The sequence below is a fragment of the Myxine glutinosa genome, chromosome 1 (assembly GCF_964187855.1).
Source record: "Myxine glutinosa chromosome 1, kmMyxGlut1.1, whole genome shotgun sequence".
In the NCBI taxonomy this organism is placed as follows: Eukaryota; Metazoa; Chordata; class Myxini; order Myxiniformes; family Myxinidae; genus Myxine; species Myxine glutinosa.
Window position 1 is genome coordinate 112,760,989 of NC_136261.1, and position 17,614 is coordinate 112,778,602.

General features: G+C 39.8%; 1 protein-coding gene across 1 annotated transcript in view; it reads right to left on the bottom strand.

Annotated features, from left to right (window-relative positions):
- LOC137427534 (alpha-N-acetylgalactosaminide alpha-2,6-sialyltransferase 2-like) overlaps positions 1 to 17,614 on the bottom strand; it is a 139,193-nt gene that overhangs the window by 108,280 nt on the left and 13,299 nt on the right. The gene's annotated exons all lie outside the window — the stretch shown is intronic.

Consider the following 17,614-nt stretch of genomic DNA (forward strand, 5'->3'; position numbering starts at 1 on the left):
ATGGAAACATGGCTCATTGTCAAGTACTCACCATGGGGAATAAGATATGTTGATGATGATGTCATCGGTGCCTTAATTATGACGCCATAATTCGACAAGTACAACACTTGATCTGATCAGTAAGAAAAAAAAATTCCTCTGTCAATGTTAGTCCGATTGGCACGAATTTTTCAGAATATGAGCGGCTACTCCTGTGGAATTTTTTAAATGATAATTATGACGTCATATGTCACGTGGTACAGGCGCCGTCTTGGTAAAATAAAAAACGGTTGCACCTCTATATCTCCGAAACTGCTCCATGGAAAAAAACTGAAACATGGCTAATTGTCAAGTACTCTGCTTGTGGAATAAGATATGTTGATGATGATGTCATCGGTGCCTTCATTATGACATCATAATTCGAAAAATACAACACTTATCCATCCGATCATTATTTTAAAAATTTCAGCAACTGTTGGTCTGATGGACACAAACTTTTCACCATAAGAGCGCCTCCTCCTTTAGAATATTTTAATGATAATCATGATGTCATAGGTCATGTGTTACAGGCGCCATCTTGAAAAAAACGATTAACGTTGCACCTCTATATCTCCAAAACCGCTCTATGGAAAAAATTGAAAAGTGCCTCATTGTAAATACCTCAACATGGAGAATACATGTTGTTAATGATGACGTCATTGGTGTCATAATTATGACATAATTTGGCAGGGACAACGCTTAGTCTGATCAGTTTGAGATTTATTGAGCATGATCTATGCAACAATTATTTAGAGAATATAAATTTATGATGTCATCGCTCACGTGGTCTGGCAGTCATATTGGATCAAAAAAAAAGGAACGTTCAAAAACAGAAGAGTTGGCTCACACCAAGTTGACTGCATAGGGTAAGTATTCTATGAATACCATCGAGTTACCCTCGCCAGAGGAGAGGGTATTGCATTTGAGTCCGTTTGTTACTTGCCGGAAAAGATTCTGGCAAGTATGTTGGTTGGTCTGTCTGTCTGTCTGTCTGCCTGTGTGTTTGTCTGTTTGTGCGCAGTACTACGTCTACATCGTTGCACATAGAATCGCCAAACTTTACACACATATTTGTCTTGCCCTGGAATAGACTGTGCCCAATTTTTAACTCTCTCGGCCCAAGGCCTCCATTATGACGTCATAATTCGATAATTCGACAAGTACAACACTTCATCCAATCAAGATGCATTTTCTTGAGCGTCATGTCGGCATAGACTGGTAGAGAAAAAAAAAATGATGACGTCATAGGTCACGTGGTTCGGTCGCCATCTTGGAAAATCGAAAAACTTTGCACCTCTATATCTCGGAAAGCGCTGAATAGAAAAAATTGAGACATGGATCTTTGTAAAGTGCTCTACAGGTGGAATAAAATATGTTAATAATGATGTCATAGGTGCCTCCATTATGACGTCATAATTCGGCAAGTACAAAACTTCATCCGATCAAGATGAAATTTCTTGAGCGTCATGCAGGCATAAATTGGTGGAGAGAAAAAAAATTATGACGTCATCGGTCACGTGGTTTGGCCGCCATTTTGAAAAAACCGAAAAACGTTGCACTTCTATATCTCCGAAAGCGCTGAATAGAAAATAGTGAGGCATTGCTCATTGCAAGGAACTCTCCATGGGGGATAAAATATGTTAATTATAATGTCATAGGTGCCTCCATTATGACGTCATAATTCGACAAGTACAAAACGTCATCCGATGAAGATGAAATTTCTTGAGCATAATCTTGTAATAAATTAGTTTAGAAAAAAAATATTGATGATGTCATCGGTCACGTGGTTCGGCCGCCATATTTGTTTTAACACAAAAGCCTTTAAAAAACACTGAAAATACATCCTGGTGAGGGTTTGCAATCTCTGATTGCTTTTGTACACCGCTCCTTTCCTGTGCCATCTCCAGGCATTGCAAAACGTCATTGCCGGGCACCGAAGGGGGCTCGGCAGTGACGCACACTGAAAGGGAGTACTCACTTTTCACTCTGGTTGTTTGTTTGTTTTCTTGTTTGTTTGTTTGTTTGTCCGGGCGATATCTCAGCCATCCTTTGAGCGAGGGAGCTGAAATTTCTGCACAATAGTGAGCAAGTCCTTCGTCAAAAATAGTATTGTTTTTTGATTAATCAATTAATTGAGGAGTTATTTAATTATTAGCGGTTAATTAAGTACTTATTTAATTAATCAAATTTCCTTTCTCTTCTGACCATTAACTCAGGCACCTTTTGAGTTAGGAAGCTGATATTTGGACATGCCAATGACCAGGTGATTTGGCTGCAAAGGCTAGTTTTGATTTATGAATGAATCAATTATACAATTAATCGATTAATTATTTAATTATTCAATTAATGTCTAAAAATTTTTTTTTAAGTTACAGATTCTGATGAAATGGTGGTGGTTTATTTGTTCTATGACCGAATTGATTAATAATTTAATTTTTTAATGATTATTATTTATTTATTTTCATTATTAATCATTTATTTATTTTCTTTCTCATTTGGCCAATATCTCAGGCACCTCTTGAGCTCGGAAGCTAATATTTGGACATGAGTGACCAAGTGATGTGGCTATCAAGGATATTTTTGATTTATTGATTAATCAATTAATCAATTAATGGATTACTTATTTAATTATTCGATTAATTACTAAAAACAACAAAAAAAAAAACAGTTACAGATTCTGATGAAATGGTGGTGGTTTATGTGTTCTGTGACCGAATTGATTAATAATTTGATTTTTTTATGATTATTATTTATTTATTTTCATTATTAATCATTTATTTATTTTCTTTCTCATTTGGCCAATATCTCAGGCACGTTTTGAGCTGGGAAGCTAATATTTGGACATGATAGTGACCAAGTGATGTGGCTATCAAGGATATTTTGATTTATTGATTAATCATTTAATCGATTAATTAGTTATTGATTAATCGATTAATTATTTATTGATTAATAAATTAATTATTTAATTTTTTATTAATGACTTATTTAATTCAATTTCTAAAAGATACATCTTCGGATGAAGCACTGGTGGTTTCGTTATGCTAATAGCCAATTGATTAAGAAAATATTTTGTGATAATCTTTTATTGATTTTAATTATACAATTAATCAATCAATTAGTGTACACCTCTCCCTCCCAATGCAGCCTCTATGAGCTGCACTGCGGTATTGCCGGGCGCCGGAGGCACCCCGGCAATGCCGCGCTATTGGATATTTAATTATTTGGCATGGGGGCGGTGTACTTTGAATGTATCTGTACTTGTTTGTTTGTTGTACACCGCACCTTTCCTCTGCCATCTCCAGGCATTGCAAAACGTCATTGCCGGGCACAGAAGGGGGCTCGGCAGTGATGCACGCTGAAAGGGAGTACTCAGTTTTCACTCTGGTTGTTTGTTTTTCTTGTTTTCTTGTTGTACACCGCACCTTTCCTCTGCCATCTCCAGGCATTGCAAAACGTCATTGCCGGGCACCGAAGGGGGCTCGGCAGTGACGCACGCTGAAAGGGAGTACTCAGTTTTCACTCTGGTTGTTTGTTTTCTTGTTTTCTTGTTTTCTTCCTTGCTTGTTTTTCCGGGCGATATCTCAGCCATCCTTTGATCTCGGAAGCTGAAATTTCGGCACAATAGTGAGGAAGTCCTTTGTCAAAAACGTCATTTTTTGTTTTTTGATTAATCAATTAATTGAGGAGTTATTTCATTATTAGCGATTAATTAAGTACTTATTTAATTAATTAAATTTTCTTTCTCTTCTGGCCATTATCTCAGGCACCTTTTGAGTACGGAAGCTGATATTTGGACATGCCAATGACCAGGTGATTTGGCTACAAAGGCTATTTTTGATTTATTAATTTGTCAATTAATCAAGTAATCGATTAATTATTTGATTATTCGATTAATGACTAAAAAATTATTTTTTTTAAGTTACAGATTCTGATGAAATGTTGGTGGTTTATGTGTTCTATGCCCGAATTGATTAATAATTTAATTTTTTAATGATTATTATTTATTTATTTTCATTATTAATCATTTATTTATTTTCTTTCTCATTTGGCCAATATCTCAGGCACCTTTTGAGCTCGGAAGCTAATATTTGGACATGAGTGACCAAGTGATGTGGCTATCAAGGATATTTTTGATTTATTGATTAATCAATTAATCAATTCATCGATTAATTATTTAATTATTCGATTAATTACTAAAAAAAATAAAATAATCAGTTACAGATTCTGATGAAATGGTAGTGGTTTTTAATGATAATTATTTATTTATTTTCATTATTAATCATTTATTTATTTTATTTCTCATTTGGACAATATCTCAGGCGCCTTTTGAGCTCAGAAGCTAATATTTGGACATGAGTGACCAAGTGATGTGGCCATCAAGGATATTTTAGATTTATTGATTAATCATTTAATCGATTAATTATTTATTGATTAATTGATTAATTATTTATTGATTAATCAATTAATTATTTATTTTTTATTAATGACTTATTTAATTCAATTTCTAAAAGGTACATCTTCGGATGAAGCACTTGTGGTTTCGTTATGCTATTAGCCAATTGATTAAGAAAATATTTTGTGATAATCTTTTATTGATTTCAATTATACAATTAATCAATCAATTAGTGTACACCTCTCCCTCCCAATGCAGCCTCTATGAGCTGCACTGCGGTATTGCCGGGCACCGTAGGCACCCCGGCAATGCCGCGCTGTAGGATATTTAATTATTTGGCAAGGGGCGGTGTACCATGAATGTATCTGCACTTGTTTGTTTTCTTTCTTGTTTGTTTGTTTGTCCGGGCGATATCTCAGCCATCCTTTGAGCTCGGAAGCTGAAATTTCGGCACAATAGTGAGCAAGTCCTTTGTCAAAAATGTTATTTTTTGTTTTTTGATTAATCAATTAATTGAGGAGTTATTTAATTATTAGCGATTAATTCAGTACTTATTTAATTAATTAAGTTTCCTTTCTCTTCTGACCATTATCTCAGGCACCTTTTGAGTTAGGAAGCTGATATTTGGACATGCCAATGACCAGGTTATTTGGCTGCAAAGGCTATTTTTGATTTATTAATTCACCATTTAATCAATTAATCGATTAATTATTTAATTATTCGATTAATTAGTAAAAAACTTTTTTTTTTGTATACTGAAACGCAAAAGAAACTTACCACCTTTGAAACCTTTAAATATCAACAATAACACTGCGTGTAGTAAATGTGTGAACTTATTTGTGGACAATAGTGTCCTCACTGTCAGACAAAACGGTCACGGATGGTCACTTGAACCTTCAATGGTCACTTCATAGCACAGCTGTTGAACAGCCGTTTTGACTGTCAGTGATTAGCCAAGGGGTACGGGATGATTTTAATGAGCTGCACGTGATGTCTTGATATTGGCTTTAAAAAGGCCAGTGCAAAATGGGCATTTTGACCGAAACATTTGACCATTTTGACCAACTTCAAAAAGACCGAAAACGCAAAAGAAACTTACCACCTTTGAAACCTTTAAATATCAACAATAACACTGCGTGTAGTAAATGTGTGAACTTATTTGTGGACAATAGTGTCCTCACTGTCAGACAAAACGGTCACGGATGGTCACTTGAACCTTCAATGGTCACTTCATAGCACAGCTGTTGAACAGCCGTTTTGACTGTCAGTGATTAGCCAAGGGGTACGGGATGATTTTAATGAGCTGCACGTGATGTCTTGATATTGGCTTTTAAAAGGTCAGTGCAAAATGGGCATTTCAATCAACATGCCACGATTGTCAAGGGATAAACGGCAGCGTGCCCTGGGCATGCTGCAAGGCGGACTGAGCTACCGTGAGGTGGCACGTCGCCTTGGCTGTTCACACCAGACGATATCGGCCCTGGTGGACAGAGACACCCTCCACAACTCTGCAGATGACAGACCTCGATCAGGGAGGCCAAGAGTCACCACTGCAAGGCAGGACAGGCAGATGGTCCGAAGTCACCTGCGGGATCGATTCCGTCCAGCATCCCACACTGCGGCAGAAACTCCGGGGCATGCAAACCACGGATCTCCAATGATACTGCACGAAGACGACTGCATGACTATGGTCTGACTGCCAGAAGACCATACAGAGGCCCCGTGATGATGGCTGCCCATCGCTGCAACCGACAGAGATGGTGCCAGCAGCATCAGCGGTGGACCTTGGTGCAGTGGAACGAGGTCGCTTTCAGCGATGAGTCAAGGTTCTGTGTGGACAGTCCTGATGGGCGTGAGCGTGTCTGGAGAAGAACTGGCGAGCGATATGCCGATTGTTGCGTGCGTCAAGCCAACAGGTGGGGTGGCCCAAGTGTGATGGTGTGGGCCGCCATATCAGGCCGGTACAGGACGCCACTGGTGGTTGTGGATGGGAATCTTAACACCCAGCGTTATGTGGATAACATCCTGCGACCTCATCTGCTGCCATTCCTGCTAGACCACCCAGAACTGAGAACCTTTCAGCATGACAACGCTCGTCCCCATGCTGCTCGCTTTACCACTGCATTTCTCCAAGGCGAGAACATCAACACCATGCAGTGGCCTGCGTTCTCCCCTGACCTGAATCTCATGGAGCACCTGTGGGATGAGATTGGGAGACGCGTAGTTGGCAGGGCCAGGACATGGGAAGAGCTGCTTCAGACATTGAGGACTGAGTGGGACAGAATCCAGCAGCAATCCATCCAAAGACTGGTAGGCAGTATACGCCGACGATGCACTGCCTGTATCCAAAACAATGGTGGCCACACACGCTATTGAAAGGGGACTGACATTGCACCCTGTGCTGTTCTGTACTGTAGAACAAACTGATGAGATGGTGTATCTTGGTCAAAAACTTGACATGTCATCAATAAAATGCCAATGTTTCAATTACCAATTGTTGGTTTGTTTTATTTTGAACTGTTACAATTTTATTACATTTCAAACAAGTGATAAGTTTATTTTGCGTTTTCGGTCTTTTTGAAGTTGGTCAAAATGGTCAAATTTTTTGGTTAAAATGCCCATTTTGCACTGGCCTTTTTAAAGCCAATATCAAGACATCACGTGCAGCTCATTAAAATCATCCCGTACCCCTTGGCTAATCACTGACAGTCAAAACGGCTGTTCAACAGCTGTGCTATGAAGTGACCATTGAAGGTTCAAGTGACCATCCGTGACCATTTTGTCTGACAGTGAGGACACTATTGTCCACAAATAAGTTCACACATTTACTACACACAGTGTTATTGTTGATATTTAAAGGTTTCAAAGGTGGTAAGTTTCTTTTGCGTTTCAGTATAGTTACAGATTCTGATCAAATGGTGGGGGTTTATATGTTCTCTGATCGAATTGATTAATAATTTAATTTTTTAATGATTATTATTTATTTATTTTCATTATTAATCATTTATTTATTTTCTTTCTCATTTGGCCAATATCTCAGGCACCTTTTGAGCTGGGAAGCTAATATTTGGACATGACAGTGACCAAGTGATGTGGCTATCAAGGATATTTTTGATTTATTGATTAATCATTTAATCGATTAATTATTTATTGATTAATCAATTAATTATTTAATTTTTTATTAATGACTTATTTAATTCAACTTCTAAAAGATACATCTTCGGATGAAGCACTGGTGGTTTAGTTATTCTATTAGCCAATTGATTAAGAAAATATTTTGTGATAATCTTTTATTGATTTTGATTATTCAATTAATCAATCAATTAGCGTACACCTCTCCCTCCCAATGCAGCCTCTATGAGCTGCACCGTGGTATTGCCAGGCGCCGGAGGCGCCCCGGCAATGCCGCGCTGTAGGATATTTAATTATTTGGCATGGGGGCTGTGTACTTTGAATGTATCTGTACTTGTCTGTACTTGTTTCTTGTTCTTTTTGTGTTTGGGTGTTTGTAAGGGATTATGTGTTTGTTATAATATTCACAGTCCTTATTACAAACATCGCAATATAATTTTTTCCCACCCGGTCTACTTACAGATGGTCTACTTACAGGTCTACAGATGTCCTGTGAAGAAGTTTCCTTGTTTCAGGACTACGTGCTACTAGTTTTTCTTCTTTTATTTTGGAGCCCTTCACATTTAGTGGCTCTCGGCCATGTTTTGGGCGAACCTCAATTTAAAAAAAAAAGAAAAAAAAGTTGTATTCACTATATTTATCAACTATAAATGAATGAGGTGTGTGTGTGTGTGTGTGTGTGTGTGTGTGTGTGTGTGTGTGCGTGCATGTGTGTGTGTGTGGCATACTTTTTGACGTCTATTAATTAATTACGTTCTATTCAAATGTACCTTTTAACCCTTTAGACTGCTGAGACCCCTTAGACCTTGGAAGTTGGAAGATCCTTTAACACTTGAAACCCAAAACACCCAAAGGACCCAAAATATCCAGAGGACCCAAATGTCCCAGATGATCCAAAAGTCGCTGAGGACTCAAAACACCCAGATGACCCAAAAATCCTTGATGACCCAAAAAACCCAGATGACTCAAAGGTCCCCAGGACCCAAAATACCAAAAAGTCCCAAAGAACTCAAAAAGTCCTTGATGACCAAAAAGACCCTGAGGACCCAAAATACCCGGATGACCCAAAAGTCCCCAAGAACCAAAAAGACCCAGATGACGCAGATGACCCAAAAGTCCCCAAACACCCAAAAGTCCCCAAAGATCCAAAATTCCCCAAAGATCCAAAGTACTTAATGCTCAAGCAGTACAGCAGGCAGGTAGGTAATAGGTATGCTACAAGGCCATGAAGACCAATGAAAATTTGGTCCAATGGACAAACGGGCCCTCTAGGATAGAAAGGATGATTTTTAGGTCACCTGGAACGAAGTTCAGGGTAGCTTATGCGATGGCGCGTCGTCCGTCCGTAAACACTTGAAACTTCTTCTCGGAAACCGCTGATGGGATTGCGACCAAATTCGGCACAGGGGGGCTGCCCCCCAAAATAGATGTTTGCTTTCTCCTCAGAAACTACACACGCAATTCCGATTAAACTTGACCACAACCATCACCACCCGTGATCTACCAAAGTTTGTTCACGGCATTAAAAAAATATGCGCCTTTGGGGATCCACGGGGGTGGGGGGGGGGGGGGTTGCCCCCCAAAATAGGTATTTGCTTTCTCAGAAACAACATATTCAACTGCGATGAAACTTGACCACAACCTTCATCATCCGTGATGTACCAATGTTTGTTCAAGGCATGAGAAAAATTGGGGTCTGAGGAGGTATATGGGGTGGGAGGTGTGGCCCATAATTCCTGTCGCCTGGCTTTGCTAACTTTGAGACAACGGAATAAATAATAGTGGCGTTATATATAAATTAATGTATCATATGTTTTTTGTGGTTCCCCTGGAATTTAGGTCCTGGACAAATGTCCCGTTGATCCTACCCTAAATCCGGCCCTGGTTCAGGGTATGAAGGTACAATGAATATTTTTGTGGGCTTTGTTGTCATGTCTTTCGATGGCATTTCTTACATGAAACGGATCCAGAATCCTACACTCCAGTCCAAGATTTTGTTTCCTCCCAACTCTCTCTCTCTTTCTCTCTCTCTCTCTCTTTTTCTCTCTCTGTCTGTCTGTCTGTCTGTGTATGTGTGTGTGTGTGTGTGTGTGTGTGTGTGTGTGTGTGTGTGTGTGTGTGTGTGTGTGTGTGTGTGTGTGTGTGTGTGTGTGTGTGTGTGTGTCTCACTGCAAGTGCAGGTGTTGAATTAAATTTTAAATTTTTTTTGGCAGTTCCAGGTTCAGGTTCAGTTCCTCTAAATTTACCTGTTCCAGTCGCACGTGGTGTTATCAAGTCATTGTCTGACTTTCATTGAGAATATATTTTTCCCAACTTTCACAAAACCCTTCATAATGAATGGAATTGCTATAAGGGGCTACATAATACCAGAAGAAGAAGAGGAAAGCTGTCCAGACCACTATTCTTCCCTTCTTCAAACATCAGAAAACCCCATCAACTCCATCAACAAGAAAGTGGAACCAGAATATCTCCTTTTCATTTCTTTTCTAACAATTTTATTTTCATTTTTCTGTTAAAAGACCTTCCTTATCTACCTTCTACCTCCCCCCCCCCCACCCTCCCTCCAACCACCCAAAACCCCCGCACACCCGGTTCAAGGCCTCTACATAATTTCATTGGTGAGAACCTCGTGAGTGGTCTGAGAAGGGAATGAAGAGAGGAAGATGAAGCGGAGGCCAGAAAGGAGGCTCGAGTGAAAAGAAAAAGAGAAAAAGGCAAGAACAAAGAAAGAGACGAAAACGGAAAAGAGAAAAAGGCGAGAACAAAGAAAGAGACGAAAACGGAAAAGAGAAAAAGGCGAGAACAAAGAAAGAGACGAAAACGGAAAAGAGAAAAAGGCGAGAACAAAGAAAGAAACGAGAAAGAGAAAAAGGCAAGAACAAAGGCAAGACGTGCGCCCAGTTTTTGTGATGAGTAACTCGGACTACGAGTGTCCCTGGAGGAGTTCAATGATCTCCCTCCCCCCACCTGTGGGCTGCCAGTTGGAGGCACCACTTGGAAGGGACAGGTGTGAAGTTGGTGTGGAGGAGAGCCTATCGGTGCACGGTCCATGTGGCGTCGTGTAACAAAGAGTGAGGTAGCATAAACATTTTGCTCTTTGTCGAATATCGTCTTGGCCAACCTGAGACAACGTGCTGCTTCCTGGTGTTGAAAGACTTGCTCTGATCCAATGGTTCGTGGAGTTTGAGGACACATCCCGAGACAGAGAGAGAGGGGGGGGGGGGGGGCGAGGCGCCATCCTTGTGGTTCCACGGCTGGACGAGGCTGCTGGAAGTCATCTCAAACAGGCCTGAATTCCCCTCCTCCCCCCCCCCCCGCCCCCCACTTGTTGTTTTCCCTTATTATTTTTCTTTATACCCTGGCAAATATTGTTTTTGTTATTTGGCTCCCCTCCCCTGCCCCCCCCCCCCCCCACCCCCGGGATTAGATAGGGATATCTGAGGGGGGAGGGGTTTGATTGTCTTGTCCGTATTGTCTTAACACCTGTCTGTCTTTATTTAATTACTTATACTTTACCCTCACATGTCTGTGAGATTTTCCTCTGGTTTTTGTGTTGCTTGGTTGTATATCCTGCGTTTTGGTTTATCCTGAGAAAAAAATATTTGCATTGAACTTGCATTATCATTGTTTATCCTGAGCAAAGGATATTTGCATTGAACTTGGAATATTTGAACTTGCATTGCATTACTAAATTGGCATGCATTTGCATTTCTGTGCATGGGTGAGTGGGGGTGTAAAGTTGTGTCTGCATTCGGATGATAACTCCGCTCAGTCACATCTAACTGCTTAAACGGCACAACCCGTGTTTTATGGCTGTGAGGTGTTTTTATTACGTGTTTTATGGCTGTGAGGTGTTTTCAATTTCGTGGTCGTGAGGTGTTTTTATTACGTGCTTGATGGCTGTGAGGTGTTTTCAATTACTTGGTGGTGAGGTGTTTTCAATTTCGTGGTGGTGAGGTGTTTTTATTATGTGTTTTATGGCTGTGAGGTGTTTTAAATTACTTGGTGGTGAGGTGTTTTGAATTACTTGGTGGTGAGGTGTTTTAAATTACTTGGAGGTGAGGTGTTTTAAATTACTTGGTGGTGAGGTGTTTTGAATTACTTGGTGGTGAGGTGTTTTAAATTACTTGGTGGTGAGGTGTTTTTATTATGTGTTTTATGGCTGTGAGGTGTTTTAAATTACTTGATGGTGAGGTGTTTTGAATTACTTGGTGGTGAGGTGTTTTAAATTACTTGGTGGTGAGATGTTTTTATTATGTGTTTTATGGCTGTGAGGTGTTTTAAATTACTTGATGGTGAGGTGTTTTGAATTACTTGGTGGTGAGGTGTTTTGAATTACTTGGTGGTGAGGTGTTTTAAATTACTTGGTGGTGAGGTGTTTTAAATTACTTGGTGGTGAGGTGTTTTAAATTACTTGGTGGAGAGGTGTTCTGAATTACTTGGTGGTGAGGTGTTTTGAATTACTTGGTGGTGAGGTGTTTTGAATTACGTGGTGGTGAGGTGTTTTAAATTACGTGGTGGTGAGGTGTTTTAAATTACTTGATGGTGAGGTGTTTTGAATTACTTGGTGGTGAGGTGTTTTAAATTACTTGGTGGTGAGGTGTTTTAAATTACTTGGTGGAGAGGTGTTTTGAATTACTTGGTGGTGAGGTGTTTTGAATTACTTGATGGTGAGGTGTTTTAAATTACTTGGTGGTGAGGTGTTTTAAATTACTTGGTGGAGAGGTGTTTTGAATTAGTTGGTGGTGAGGTGTTTTGAATTACTTGGTGGTGAGGTGTTTTGAATTACTTGGTGGTGAGGTGTTTTGAATTACGTGGTGGTGAGGTGTTTTAAATTACGTGGTGGTGAGGTGTTTTAAATTACTTGATGGTGAGGTGTTTTGAATTACTTGGTGGTGAGGTGTTTTAAATTACTTGGTGGAGAGGTGTTTTAAATTACTTGGTGGAGAGGTGTTTTGAATTACTTGGTGGTGAGGTGTTTTGAATTACTTGGTGGTGAGGTGTTTTGAATTACGTGGTGGTGAGGTGTAATCGTCCCAAACTTCCAGTCTGCACCTACCCCTCCCCTATGTATGTGCTGAGGGGGTTCTTTCTTGAAAAAAAAAACATTCAACCTGATTCTACAACCTAAATTGCCTATAAAAATGTAATATCACAAACACAACAAACACATTTGTGCAAAATAATTGTTTGTATTATGATTGGTGTAAATCATGGCAACACAGCAACTCAGGTACAGTCATTATCCTCAGCTAAAACAAGCCCGTTCCTGTGTAACGACACGTGGTGAGGCAAGCGTTGCGAGCCGAGCCAAGCTAATATATATATATATATATATATATATATATATATATATATATATATATATATATATACACACAGTGGAACCTTGACTTACGAGTGCACCAACTTACGAGTTTTCCGAGATACGAGCCGTCGCTCGGGCGGTTTATTGCTTTGAGATGCGAGCCGAGATCTGAGTTACGAGCTTACGCCACCCGCCACCAGGTGGGTTCCGGTCACGTGGTTATCTTGCCGTGCAAGCATATCTGCCGTATATCGCTGCTGTTTTGTTTTCGCATGTTGGTTATTTTGGAGCTTACGCCAGCCGCCACCAGGTGGGTTCCGGTCACGTGGTTATCTTGCCGTGCAAGCATATCTGCCGTATATCGCTGCTGTTTTGTTTTCGCATGTTGGTTATTTTGGAGCTTACGCCAGCCGCCACCAGGTGGGTTCCGGTCACGTGGTTATCTTGCCGTGCAAGCACAGTATCTCTGCCATATATCGCTGCTGTTTTGTTTTCGCATGTTGGTTATTTTGGAGCTTACGCCAGCCGCCACCAGGTGGGTTCCGGTCACGTGGTAATCTTGCCGTGCAAGCATATCTGCCGTATATCGCTGCTGTTTTGTTTTTGCATGTTGGTTATTTTGGAGCTTACGCCAGCCGCCACCAGGTGGGTTCCGGTCACGTGGTTATCTTGCCGTGCAAGCATATCTGCCGTATATCGCTGCTGTTTTGTTTTCGCATGTTGGTTATTTTGGAAAATTTCTTAGTTTTAACCATGGGTCCTAAGTAATTGAGTGCCAAGGGCAGTACTGAGAAGAAGAAGAGGATGATGTGCTTGGATATAAAACACGCAATCGTCGAACAACATGAGCGAGGTGTGCATGTTGTCGACTTGGTGAGGCGGATGTGAAGGCAGCTGAAGATTTTATTATAACTTTTGCCGAACTGATAGAAGCCGAACGATACATCCCCCAGCAAATCTTCAACTGTGACGAGACAGGGCTCTTCTGGAAAAAGATGCCGAGGAGGACGTATATAACGGCAGAGGAGAAGAGCATGCCAGGCCACAACTTGTTCAGAGTGCCGGCGATAGCTCGCCTTCTCTTTGTGGAAGACACGGTGAGATCCTTAACATCCAACAACTAATGGGACGCAAACGGGGCGCCCAGTTTAGCGGTACACACATTGATGAATCACCCTGCCTGTGAAACACCGACATGACAGGTTATAGCTGGGTCGGGATTCAAACCCAGGCTGGACAGTTTAGAGTCAAGTGTGCGTACCTCCAGTCCAGGCCATCCTGCCAACTTGTATGCTGCATACAGGTGAAATATAAAGCGCGAGATATTTTTATATATACTGTATATTTAAAAAAAAATTGGTGTGGTTTTTGGCGGGCTGGAACGGATTAATAGCATTTCAATGCATTTTAATGGGGAAATTTGATTTGAGAAACGAGCAAATTGAGTTACGAGCTCGGTCACGGAACGAATTAAACTCGTAAGTCAAGGTTCCACTGTATATATATATATATATATATATATATATATATATATATATATATATATATATATATATATATATATATGTGTGTGCGTGTGTGTGTCACGCTACCAGATTCTTGTACCAGATGCTCAAATTATGGATTTAGAGTTCTACCTGCAGCATTAAAGTACCAACCCTGTACCTCCATAAAATAGCAGGGTTGGTAAAATTGGGCAATTACAAATGCATGAAAACAAAAAATTTAAATATTCATGTGTTACCCAAAATGTCAAGTTTTTCAACTTTTCATGCCAGGAAATCTAGAAGATTTCGCAAAAAATACCAACCAGTAATTTACAATCAGAATCAATTTCTAGGGTTCTAAAGGTTTTTTTCAAGCATGATGTTGGACAAGTAAAGTAAATAAAAGTACCATAAGAGTTATTAGCCGAGTGCCAATTTTTTTTGGCACCTTGCCAATATTCTGTATCTTTCACTTTTTCCTAGCAAATAAGTTGTGACCAGCACTGATTTTAATTGGAATTTATGGGAAACAAACACGCTCATGTTTCTTCTACTACTGCTGTATTTATTATGTGCAGCATAATCTGCATTAAATCTTCAAGCATAATCTGCATTGAATCTTCAAGCATAATCTGCATTGCAACTGTGCACAAATACTGTAAATCCTCGCCCCCCCCCCCGACCCCCCCATCTGTACGCTAGCCCAAGCTGTCATGCCAAAATATCAAGGCAAAATGATGAGTAGGCCTACATGTATAGAATTTTCACACGCATGTTTGGTGAAGCACCATTTACAAGAAGTATGTACACAATGCGTGACTTATCCATGAAGGACAATAAATGCATGTGGCATCCTACTACTTAGACTTGAAAACCCCACGGGATATTAAGTTGGCAGCCAGAAGTGTGATTCAAAGGTCAAGTCATTGTCTTGTGAGCCTAATTCACAAAGTACATACAAGTACAGCATTGTTCAGTAAACGATATTCTTTGTCCAGTATATGAATAAAATATCATGCACACTGGATGCACAGCACCAGCACTGAGCAGCAGGCACAGGTCTTATCAATTGCACAAACTATAATGACTGGCTCAATCATTTTCAGTCATGAGTCAACAAAATGAATCAGATTGTCATACAAGTAGTGGACAGGTCACAACACCCCTGTTGCTTCTGCGATGGCCTGCCTGTTTACAGAGAGCAGGTTGGCCTGGCACGCTTGCCACCAACAGCAGCAGAGTCACCAGATGGCCAATAAAGGTATATTTCCGGCGGTTTATTGCTGATAAACGATCAATCCGGAAGCGAAAACGGTGAAACACGCGGCGCCGCCTTTCAACGGCGTTTATACGCAGTAGATGTTTAGCGCATCTGGTACAAGAATCTGGTAGCGTGACACAATTATATATATATATGTATACAGTATATATAATATATAATAAAGTATTATATGTTTACTAGAAATGAACGAAGAACCAGAGAATACTAAATAACTGAAAAATATACATGACATGGATGTCACGTCTCATCCCATGGTGGCCATCCCAAATTCGTTTCCGGTATCAGCTCAAGCGTGAGTTCAACGCAAACTACGAGTAATTTTAATCTCCGGTTTGTTATCCGAGCTGCTTTATGGGTTTCTACAAAATATATAGTGAATGAAAATTGTTTTTCGTTTTATTTTGCCGAAAAGACGCACAGTGCAATTACTTTCCAGGCAAACATGGCGGCACGTGTGTCGTCACTGATGACGTATTCCACACGATTTCCAAACTTTATGGGTGTAGGTTATTCCTCATTTTGGTTATTTCAGTTGCGTACTGTCTATACATATATATATATATATAAATAAAACGAACTTTTCTTTCGTTATACCCAAACAATTTTAATTCTTATATTGAAATAATTGTTTTTCAGAACAAAAAATATACATTCAATGTTGCATTATATATCCCAATGCACTGCATTTGTAAAATGGTGGAATCCATTGATGAAGGCAGTTTTTGTGTCGGTTCGAAACAAAAACATATAACATCATTCTTTGTTAAAGAAAGTACAACACTTTCTCATATTAACAAACGGACTGACAATGGAGACGAGGAGATTTGTAGTGTTGTAGCAGCTTCAAGTTCAAATTGGAGCACACACACAGTGTCGCACTGAAATTGGGGTTGATACACCAACAGGTCTGTATCCCTGTGCGGATGTGTGGACAAAGGAAATGTGGAAGAGGAAGAAGGAGGCATATTCTTAGACTGCTCTTCATGTCTTAAAATACACTGTTTTGTCGGAAAATGGTGGATGGAGACTACATTGATCTGACCTTTTCTAAGGGGATTCTTAATTGTGAGATTAAGTTGGTGTGAGTGTTGTGTTTTTGTTTATCATGGTAAAATGAGCATATTTCTTTTATCACTTATTTTAGGAGAACTCAAATGGTTAGTATAATATTAAAACTGGATGCGATGATAGATCTGGCAATGACGTCACGGTTGACACATTTTTGGAGAGCTCCTACAAATCAAAATTTTGCATTATACACCACCAGCTGTGATCGCTGCCAAAGGCACTCATACGAAGTGTTGACTCAGGAGTTGAATACTTATGTAAATTAGATATTTCTGTGTTTCATTTTTTATTGTTTTGTAATAATTTCTAAAAAGAAACTTCCACTTTGACATTATGGGGTATCATGTGTAGATCAGTGACAAATAAACTCAATTTAATGCATTTTAAATTGAGGCTGTAACACAAAAAATGAGAAAAAAGCCAAGGGGCATGACTCATACCTTCTGAAGGCACCGTATATACCCTTCCTCACTGCAACAACACTTCTTTTGACATACACACTGTATATAAAAGTTAAAATGCAACTTCTGTCTTAGGAGGCAACTGCAAGCTTTCCTGTCATTGGTGTGAGAAACTTTTTCTCAAATATTGGTGGTCATCCTCAAAGTGAGATAGTGTTTTTCAGAGGGGCCAGGAGGATTGATGTAAACTTACATGGATATGGCCTCTAAGAAAAACGATACAGATATAATACACCATCAAAGGCTATGCAATGCTTGTGAACATGAAGAAAATCCTCCAGCCAGTCATGGAGAGGACACTGATGGCCTTGGCAAAAATCTTAAAGATCATAGCTGTGTGGCAGATGGTGTCAAATTCTCTGGAGAAAATGTAGAAATATTTATTTGACCACTAGTTCGGTTCGTCCATGTTAAGATTAGGTTGAGAGTGTTAAGATTAGGTTCAGTGTCCATCTAGCAGACTAA